General features: G+C 45.4%; 1 long non-coding RNA gene across 1 annotated transcript; it reads left to right on the forward strand.

Moving 5' to 3' along the window:
- The first annotated feature begins 2918 nt into the window (after positions 1-2918).
- On the forward strand, positions 2919-7475 carry LOC135914184 (uncharacterized). Its single transcript, XR_010568237.1, has 2 exons — positions 2919-3145; positions 7328-7475. It is a non-coding gene; the product is annotated as an uncharacterized lncRNA (long non-coding RNA).
- The last annotated feature ends 3732 nt before the right edge of the window (positions 7476-11207 follow it).

The raw sequence follows: 11207 nt of genomic DNA on the forward strand, positions 1-11207 counted from the left end.
TGAATGCATACATGACTAGCAGTAAAAGGACTTTCGCACTTGTCTGAAAATTTTGGATGGTCGTCATTTCTCTGTGCAAAAACACTCACGGCTCTACAGAGAGAGAGAGAGAGAGGCAAAGGAATGACAGGGAGGTTAACCAGAAATTATCTCCGGTTGGCTACCCTGTACTGGGGCAGGGGCAACGCGATGCGATAGGTGAGAGAAAGAAAAGGATAAAAAAGTGAAAAATAATAATGAAACACAAACACACACACGCACGCGCACGCATGCACGCACGCACACATGCACGCACACACACACACACACGCACACACACGCACACACACGCACACACGCACACACACACACGAACTGTTTCTGTGGGTACTGTCATGCAGCCTGCAAAGGCGTTCCTAGTGTTACGCAGTGTCACCGTGCAATCCTACGTCACACAGTGCACAGTCACAATTTGTCAGAAAGTCCCGTGTCTTTTAAGCACCGCAGTAGCGCCTTCATAGCGGCTCTACAGGATTTTCTCGTGGACAGTGAGCTGATGAATTCCTTGTGGACAGCAGTTTACGTGAATTTATAAGTTCCTCTATGTGCCCATAACCTATTCATGTTGTTTTTTTTTCGTTTCTTTCTTTTGCAGATTTATAAGATTATTATGATTATATTTCTGCATAATTCGTGGACTTGCTGTCTTGCTATTTCGTTATAGACTTTTGTACTTTCATTATGGTTGTTATTACTTTATTTTATTCATTGTTAAGACAACAAAACTGTTTTTCTTTTTTGTAGCTAACATTTCCGGATCGCCAACCCTTCCTGTGGACAAACTTCCCATTTAATGAAGAAGAAGAGGAAGAAGCTGCACAGTATATCCTAGTATCCAGTGTATCCAGTAGTTCCTAGTCGTGTTCATTTGCCGGGCAGATCCGTAACCGCTATACTGCAAAAGGCGCTGCGGAAGATCAACAGGTTTATACCGTTTAATTAACCGCTTCGCGAAAGCTTCGCTTCACATAGATTCCAAAATGTGCGTTAGATCTGCACATCTTTTTTTTTTTTCTTTCAGAGCTATAATTTCTTCTTGCTCGGATGTTGAGGGAGCAGCACTGATACAGGCAAAAATATAACGATAGAAATGCCCTGATATGTAGTGCGCAGTGAGAGAGCACAGTTCCCAAATCTAGTACCCTGGCTCCCGGCTCGGGATAGGTACCTAATTAGTTTTTAGGGTCCGCAGCGGCAATTATGCTATCACGGTCGTATGCATTTACGGTAGTTTCGTTTTATTGTGTTCCTTTTTTACGGTTCCTTCAGTAGATCGTCTTTCCTTCCAGATTTCTAATGGCTGGTATTGACGGCTTCCGCACGAGCACACGTACGGTTCTTTTGAATCTTAACCTAATGCTTCTAGACCGATGCTCCCCATCTCTTATTCTCCTTTTGGAGGTATTTTGCAAACTTCCAGCGGCTCCATTTTACAGACATCATGCACTAACCTATAATAAATGGGCTCTTACAAGAAAGTCGCCCCGTCAAAAACATTTGCGCGCACATCGACATTTCAGCAACCGGCAGCCGGGCAGCCAGATTGGGCGACAGTAGCGGCGACACTGTTTCGTCGTTCCTCGCTCCCTATGCTTTTTTTTCTTGCTTCGATAGAAGTAATTGAGCTCCGAAACGCGTTGGCTTCAGTAATGGAGCCATGACATTATCGCTGCGATGATCTAGCTAAGCCCGAGGGGTATCGCTCCATTCTCCCAGCTGTGAGACGCTGCACAAAGACAAAGCAAATATACAGCCACGCATTTCATTGCAAGAGTCCGCCAAGGGCGCCGCCATCGCCGGTCGCAGACATGCGCGGCGTCTCGTGTACAAACGTGGTACGTAAGATATGAAAGATAAACGCCTCTTACGTTGCATATCGGAAATTAGAGCAACGATGATGCGTATTGAAGCCGATCGTGGGTATGAAAACAAATGCGATTGTTTCTTGCCCCCCCCCCCTCTTCTTTTCTTCTTTCTTTTCCTTTTAAAGCAGCTAAGAACAGCACTTATGAGCTAGGAGGCAGGTCGATCCTGTTGGCTCGCTGGCTTCGTGCATCCATTCGTTACACTTTGGTTCAAGCACGGCAAGACGTACTCGTAAATTAAACAATAGCAATAATAAAAGTATAAAACCAGGCATACCAGCAATTAGACAGACCTAAGGTTTTAAAACCGGCTGCGATAATTAAACCCCTTAAATGGACTTTCAGGGGGCCTAGTTTGGTGCATATTTGACTTGAAAGGGCGAAAAAAGAAAGACACACACAGCACGAAAGAAAATGCCAGACACGGGACCAAGCGCTACAGTCAACTGTTTATTCCACAAAGCCTCTGGGCATGCACGTACCATATACGCATATATTTCAAGATGACGTGACGAAGTTGCGGAATGAACAGTTGACAGTAGCCCTTGTCCCGTGTGTACCCTTTTTTTTCGTGTGTGTGTGTGCGTGCGTGTCTCTTTTTCATGCACTCTTTAATCATACTAATTATACTACACCATGTCCGTTTTCCTTCAAAATTTGTCTTTCTTTGTGCGATAGATAACAATGCAGATAATAACAAATATAACTTATTGAAGCATCTTCCGCCAGCCTGCCTAGGGCTGATTGCACCTGTCTGCGTAAGGGCTTTCAGTTTTTTTTTAAATGTCTGATACAAAAAAAAAATCACCGACGGTTACGACACTCCCTAATGCGAATTTCGAGCTCAGCTGTTCAAGCGCTTTGAATTCGCGATATATTATGGCAAAGAATTTGATTCTCAAGGACAAGGTGCTCTCGGCGGTGGCGCTGAGCCTCTCTGCTCGTGCATCTCGTTTAGCAGCAGCGGCAGGCGAGGCCAGTTGCGTCGCTCGTTTGTTCAGGAAGCGTGAACACGGGAACGCGCGTGGCTCAGGTGGAGCGCCTTCTCTGGCGGCGGTGGCAAGGTCGATCCAAATTGACGGCGAAGCTTCAGGCGAAAAGCGGTACAGAACCAATCGTCGCCGACACCAGCAAGGAGGCTTAGGACCATGGAGGAAAGAAAAATGTAGGAGGGAGCATTACGCCACACAGCCAGCCTTCGCAAGCGAACGCTCCGTGAAGCCACAGTGATGACCCAACAGGTAACCTCTTGCGTCGAGATCACGGAGCAATAATCGAGATTAGCTGAGACGTTTGGTTCCCAGTAGCTATGCCAGTAGGTTTTATTCTGTGCGCGCTAGTTCAGCTCAAGGAGGTTAAAGAAAAAATGCTGGACTGGAAGCTCCCCTAGCTTCTTACCAGGAAAAGTGAAGCCAATGCTTGCCCCTCCTTCCCCTGAAATAGAGCGTTCTCGGGTAATGTCCGCTTACAGATTGAGTGATTTCGCTCGGCTATTGTAATGCTAGGCTAATCACAAAATAAAACCTGGTTGTTCCCACCGAAAACAGTAACTTATTCTGAATATTGATAACGTTCTCCCCAATACAATATACCAGGATATTCAAAATTCGCACTAAAATCAGTAATACAGAGATACACGTAGATACGTATGTCTGGTAAAATAAACCATGATTAACCAAGGAGGTTGATTAACTTGAGGTAAGTGGGCGAAAAGTGCTTCTTCACCCTTTTTGTCGATTATTTATAGTTTTATCGTGCCCTTCCTGTGGGGCTTCACCCTCGGGACATAGTTTCCACTCAGCAGTTTTTCTTTAAGCTTCTTGGTTCAGCTGCCCTACCGTGGCTTTGCCTGCAGAGAGGGAACAGGGGTTCTATTCTGGACACGCATGGCGGCTGCACGGCCGCCATTATCCGCCATGTTTACTCTCTGATTGGCTGTCGAAAGATCACGTGTTTTGAAATTTGTGCCGGGAAGCGGAAGTATTGCAAAATGCAATTTTGCGTTTTCATCAAGATGACGAAACGTGACGTGGAGCTGCAAATGTTATGGACTAATACATTTTTTTGGTCCTTGGCAGATATATTGTGATGTTAGCGCTTCAAAAAGAATGTGAGCGGTAGCGTGCAGAAGCCAGTGCAATGCATCTGCAATTGCGCGAATATGTGGTGGCGATTCAAGATATGCGCCATGCCAGCTTGCTGATTGGCTGAAGGAATATCTCATGAGGAGCGTCACAGGAAGGGCTGTTTCGTAAACGTCATTTTGACGATGCGTGACGTTGCGCAGGGCCGCCATTGCTGCGATTTTCCGCCATAATTTTTGCTGCGACGAGCCGCGCGAATTATGCTAATGGGCAGCCATATGCAATGGCAGCCGAGAGGAATGCGTACCGCCACATTTTCCCCGTCGTTTGGCGCCACGAAAATCTTTTGTTCATAACGCGTGCTCATAGTATTTGCATCGCTCTCGGGTGGTGTTGGCATTTGTGTTTTGGGCCATCGTTTTTTAAAAGAACGCGTAAATACGAAATAATATTGGTTGAATATAGCAAACTTTCAGCAATGTTGTCCACTTTTCACTGCTGCATTTGTATTGTAATCGAGATTAATGCCTTTTCGCACAATCAAAAGTTATGACAACGGCCTTTTTCTAACTTACAAAAAGAAATGTACGCAAGGCGGCGCCTTGAAGTTTCCTCCCGCGGTGCGAGTAACCAGCGAAATGAACAAGAGATGGCAGCGCCGGCGCTTGCGTCGCTCTAGTGGATATCTCTGGCGCGCGCAACGCTATCGGTGATATTCGGCCGTTTCTAAGCCAGCCGAGTCGGGCTGAGTCACTTGCGTTTCACGAAATAGCGATAACGTGGCCTAGAACGTGCGCGCATCACCACTGGTAGTTCGCGTATGTTGTCTCAAGAAAGAAAACAAGCGCGTTGGCACGAACATGCGATGACTCATTCCATTTTCCAGGGACACGCATCCGAGCTACTGAAGCAGACGACGGCTTGTACGCAGCAGACGACGGAAGCGAGAAGCGTTTACGACAGAATAATCATACGCTTTGAGATAGCTGCTTTATTTTTACTGCGGAGGAAAACTGTTTTGCTTTACCGATAACGCTACATTCAGTGCCTTCATTTCAGTTTCTTAGGCGAAACGTCAAGTTGGCGTCACGTTACGTAAGCAAAACCGGGCCACCAGCGCCATTTTGTTTGCGTCGCGCCTACGTCACGCTCCGAAGAAAATGGCGGAATGTCCAGAATGGCGCCCTAGTAAAACCAACCGTACACTTTGACGTGAGACATTACGCTGGGCCACCACGTTGACGATTAAAAAATTAAATTATGGGGTTTTACGTGCCGTTTTAAAACCACTTTCTGATTATGAGGCACGCCGTAGTGGAGGACTCCGGAAATTTGGACCGCCTGGAGTTGTTTAACGTGCACCTAAATCTAAGCACACGGGTGTTTTCGCATTTCACCCCCATCGGAATGCGGCCGCCGTGGCCGGGATTCGATCCCGCGACCTCGTGCTCAGCAGTCCAACACCATAGCCACTGAGCAACCACGGCGGGTGCGGCGCCGACGATGGAAATGCGCTTGAAGCGTCCATATAAATGCTATCGCAATATAATGCTCTCTTGATAGGGATGGTGCCACCATCTAGGAGCGGTTAAGCCCAGTACTACGTCATGTCAGTAACAGGCGCCGACAGTTAGCGCTTCGGTAGACACAGCGCAGTGAAGACTCCAATGCGGTGTAGTCTGGTGTAAGCCCCTAGAATAAAGAACCAACTTTAGGAAAGGGAAACAGTACCTTTCGCAGTGGTATGAAAATAAGCAGCGGCAGCGCATGAAACTTTAGTAGGTGTACGCCAGATGGCGCTGCTAAACCAAAAAGTGGAAGTGCAGTTTTTTTTTTTAGAGCAAAATTTAATATGGCTGCTTTTCACCGGTAGCGTACGTTTCTACTAGAGTGTACTAGAATACGGTTGAGTGGGACGAGCGGCTGGGGCGGCGCATGCTTTGAAGTGAGGCACGCGACGACGAAAAATGCTGTGGCGGCGCTGCGAAAGAACTGGATTGGGCCGCATCGAGGCCACGCCGTTGGAAACTGCTGGCGATACTTCTCGGAAGGATCATTCGTACTTCTTCGCGTGCTGGTATACGCGTTCAGACCACTCAAACGGCGTTTATAGTTGGATATGACATGTATTTATGCCTTAGGAATAGATTCCTTTCCTTCTATTTTTTATTTCATATAATCTTTTTTTATACCGCTCTGTGACTGCGCTTGCATTGCGGCCTCAGTGACGATTTTCATTTTACTATGTTATCGTAGGGTTCCCTTTGGAGAAGAATTTTTTTTCTTGTTCTTCAAGCAGCCTGTATCTTAGCTTCCTGCTCGCCGCTTCAAATAAATAAAACATATCTGCCCCATCCGGCGCCCTGTACTCAGATTTACGGGCAGTAGTTTTATAGAAAAAGGAAGAAAACTGCAGTGCAACATCCCATTCATGTTTCCGTGTTCCTCGCGCAATAGAGGGATATTCATGTTTCCGTGTTCCTCGCGCAATATTGGTAAGGGTTCTTTTATTGCAGTCTGAGCTCGGGCGCCGAGAACAGTTGTAGGTAGCCATTATACATGCTAATCTTTTGACCGTTAGACATGTGATATTTTTTCTGCAGTCCATGCCTAACAACAACGAAAAAAAAAACAAGGGGCCAGGTAGCCTAATTGGTGGCTAACAGAGGATATGGCGTAGCGCTGTGAAACTCGAGCTCACGGATTCAAACCATGTTGCGGGATTCGATGGGAACGAAATGGAGAAACACTCGTGTACTTCTGTATAGGGGCCCGTTAAAGAACCCCAGGTGGTGAGAACTGAACAGGTTGCCTCATAATCGTATCGCCGGACGTAAAACGCTAGAATTTGTTTAATTAAAAAAAGAAAGTAGCTGCGTTCTTCAGCTTTTGTCTGGGGTTGTAAATGAATGACACTATTCTCTAGTTGGATTTCTGAGAAAAACATGTTAAGCTCGTTTTATAGTTCATTACTAAATTTAATGTCATTTCCAACTGTACGTCCGCTCAACTGAGCAGCTTCTGTATTATAAACGGCTTCTTTCAGTTATCCGGTGCACTATCATGAGAACAATAATGAAGCAATTAAAAGAACCGCATGCCTCACATACACGTAGAGATATTTGTAGATCTGCTGGGTTCGTTGAAGAAGGTAAGTGTGATACCACATTGGGTACCCAGTTTTAATGGGTTGAAGGCATAACTGTCAAAAAAATGTTTTCCTTGCTTGAATCAAGTTGGCAGATTTACGGGATGCCCCAAAACGGGGCGATTATATTGAGTAACAGCTGCGAACTTGTTCAGCAAAACTGATTACCACCCGTGCTTTAATTCTCCCAGGAACCGGTGCACCTCTGCACAGAAGCCACGACTCTCCAGCAGCACAATCCTTCGGAATAAGATTCCTCACTTGCATCGGCTCCTCAAGTTCAAGACTTCAAAAGTGCTGTTATTCATTACATTCAAACGCAGACACCTATTCAATACTTGTTATAAGTGAATTCTGAAGTCGAATACGAACTGAATAGAAAATACCATACGATTAGACTTCATGTTTCGACTTCATTTCGCCTGCTGGCACGTTGAAGGAGATCGCCAGACAAGTCACGCAGCTTACATTGGTAAAGACTTCCTTGTCTCCCCGATTCAGTCTGAGTACATATGCAATGTATTTTCCCTAACACTGTTGTTCATATTAACTTCCAATAATTGCCTTGATTCTTTTTCTTGGAAAGTCGATTGGTTCACCTGGAACTGGTGCAGCTTTTAAAAGAAACCCGCTTATTCCGGCCGTGAGTTTTCACTTTTTCGATCAGTGCATTTATTATATTTGATATCTTTTCTCATACATGTATGCTTTTGATATCTATGTCTATGCACCCCTATATTTACCTAGAAGTGCATTGGTCATCTGCATCCCTTCGCGCCACGCAGTCAATAAACCAAGTTTATTTCACTATAATATTGTTTTCTTTTATCACCGTACCTGATCGATATTCCACCAACAAGAAGAGCGCGTAAAATGACACGATATCAATAAAATTTTCTTTCATAGCTTCATGTTGCAGACAGGCGGCTTCTGTGGCAGAAATTACGTGTTACTTTTAGAAAGCACTGTTAAACATAGCAGTTCACTTGGCTAAAACCACAATTGGTACCAACCTACAAGAGTCGCGGGCGCACCAAAGCAAGTAAAACCATAAAAACTTTTGCTGGAAAGACTTTCTGCGAGAAAAACTGGGTGTCCGCCAGCGTCCGTGCAACGGACGCGCGCTCACTAGCAGACGACGCACTTGACAACGACAGCAAAATTGAAAATGTCGTGTTGTATAACCCGTGCGTCAAATATAGTAGCAAAAAGGTGTCAATATAAATTGGTAGTTGAAATAAAGCCCCATTATAAGAGCTTACGCGTGCAATCAGTCTCAGCGCCCGCGGCGAAATTACGGTGAATATGCCACGAAGCGCGTCTCCACCCCAATCCAGTTCGCTCGCAGTGCCCTCGGAAAATTTTCCACACGTGGCGCCTCAGCAGGAGAGCGCCGTTGGTTCAACTCGACCATAGCCGAGTACACTCTAGCTTGTACTACAGAGGCTACATGTAAGCGCCGTGCTCACCCTGCCGGCTATGCAGCATCCCTCAATGCCTTGGCTGCCGCCTAGCTGGTCCGTCTAATTGCCAGGAGACCAAAGAGCCTCTACTGACGCCCATACAAACAAGCCACAAGTGAACGAACATAACGTGCGACTTTATTGGCAGAAAATAAGCAGTGCACATTCTCGTGCGAGAGCAGAAATAAAATCTGCACGTCGAGATACGCTGGAATCATTGATGCGAGCTCGTAAACGGCTCACCATCGTCGTCGCACATGGCGGTCTGGCAACGAGCGAAAACCAGCAGCGCAAGCATATTGGACAGAGTGTCCCACCTGTTTGCAGCGACAGTCGCCGTTAAAGAGGAGCAACTTGCATTGCGAAGCAATCGGCTGATGCAGGCATCTGCAGCCGCAGCCAACACAGCGACATAGACTACCCGGCATTTTAGCGTTAACTCCTTTCCAGCCTGCTCGTTTCTTTTCTTTCGACGGTCACTAATGCGTGGCTCGCACTTGGTGCCCCACTTTGTCTCAATATGTACAAGTCGGTTTCGTGGGCATCACCTTCGGCAGCCACTTTTGCGGGCCTTTCCACGCATGTGTCGTTATCGTCGTTCCACGCAACGTTATACACTTCGAACCATGTAAGCAAGTATGCTGGTCTCCGTTCTCAGCAAATCACGGCCGAGTTAGGCCATAAGCACAATTTGCGCACGGCTGCAGCAGGAAAGAACGAACGGGGAGCACCAATTACGGTGCGCGTATAAAGGGAGTTTATGTCGCTGCGCGGACTGCAGGAGCAAATGGTTATCTCTAGAGACTGCTTTCCAATGCAGCTGACCAGGCCCCCACATCCGAGAAATGTAACACGGCGGCCACAACCATGTGTGGCAGCGAAACCAGATTCTGCAATCAATCACTTCAGTGTAGCTTGCGCAAAGACCCAAGCAATCGAGGAAGAAGGGCAATCATTAACGAGACTATAGGAATATGGGAATGAGAAAGCTGGCACTCAAGAAAGAAGCCACTCTGCTCTGCAAGCCCTGAAGGCTAAAACATTAGGAAAAGTAAAATGGTGCATAGCACACGGCGCGTTGGTTATGGCAAGACACCTGCCAATGCTGCATTAGCTAGTGCAGGAGAGGAATTGCACATGGCAACATACACTAGAAAATGCTGCTACAGATTTTATGCTACCAGACAGGGACTGGTATTAAGTATGAGCGAAGAATCGGTTGACCTTTATGTTTGGTTGAGGAAGAATGATCTCTAACGAGAATGGGCAATGAAAAAGCTTGCATTTATAGGAAAAAAATTACACTTGGAACAAATAGAATTGACATGGCTAGGAAGCTGATTAAGGGCAAACTGACGGAACTCTTTTGGCCAGCGTCGTCCGTGCTTGGTCAGACGTTGCAGGTACATCTGAACACCAAGAATTTCTAGAAAGTCTTTTTTGAGTTACATGGATGACTCGGCCAATGTCTGTGCTGGTGGAATGGTGGCTGAAGCTTTTTTCAGTCTTGACATAGTCCTTTGTAGACTTTATATCTCATCCAAATTCTTCTGCAGCCACTTGGTGGTGTAAGAGCTTTGCAAATTCGACTCCAGCCCCTTCCTGTTGGTGTAGATGTGAGCTCCTGTGATGACCAAAATGTGCTTGGCACAGACTCTGTTGGGTTACAACAGTGACACATGAGATACAGCACAGATTAGCCAAACTCATGTAGTGTTTTCTTTTATTTTCGAACCAATTATGCTGAACCATAAATATGAACAAACATTCATATCATCTGCTGCAAACAAATGACATGTATCTCAAGACTAGCAAGCTCAATACAGCATATATCAAGTATATTTATTTGTGAACCAGGTGTTGTTTACATTATAGTAGCAGCCAAAGTCCAGACAACGACCTTGTTGCAGCAGGCAGCAGCATCTCTTGAGTGCATGGAGTGTGTTGCTTTATACTGGTGCCGTCCTCATTACTGCATGTTTGGAACAGAGAAAGTGACTGCATCAGAAATTGAAAAAGCACAATTTTGCAATATGAAATAGAAAAAGTGTGACATATATATTGTAATGGTTTCCGACTACAGATCACATGTAAATGTACAGTTTGTTCTAGGTTGCTTAAGCAGCATGTTAAATAAATATTGCTACTAGCCATAAAATTGACGTCTGCCTAACTACAATGCATGTCAAGAGCTTAATTATTATTAAGGTCACAAATGAGAACATTTGCGCGCTCATTAATAGACTAGAAGAGATCCTACTGCGGTTTCCATAAGCAAATGCATGAAAGTCATGAAGTCATTAGAACTGATGCATTCTTTTTATACACGATCGTGATGCACCACTTCACTACTGCAAAAGTAAATGCCCTACGATAAACCAAACTGAACAGCAAGAACAACTGGAACCAACAAGTACGGAATATGGGTGAATTACCATGCTTGCAGCTGTTTAATACATTAAATTATGCACTTTCACTTCATTTTACCAAAGGGTTATTCGGTTATGTGGACGAAAGAAGTTGCCGGCCAACTTGAAAGAAATGTTTATATGTATATATATATAAGACTACTTAGTCACACATGGTCAAGGCTACTATAAGAATAAAA

Source organism: Dermacentor albipictus, chromosome 1, assembly GCF_038994185.2.
Source record: "Dermacentor albipictus isolate Rhodes 1998 colony chromosome 1, USDA_Dalb.pri_finalv2, whole genome shotgun sequence".
NCBI classification, from domain to species: Eukaryota; Metazoa; Arthropoda; class Arachnida; order Ixodida; family Ixodidae; genus Dermacentor; species Dermacentor albipictus.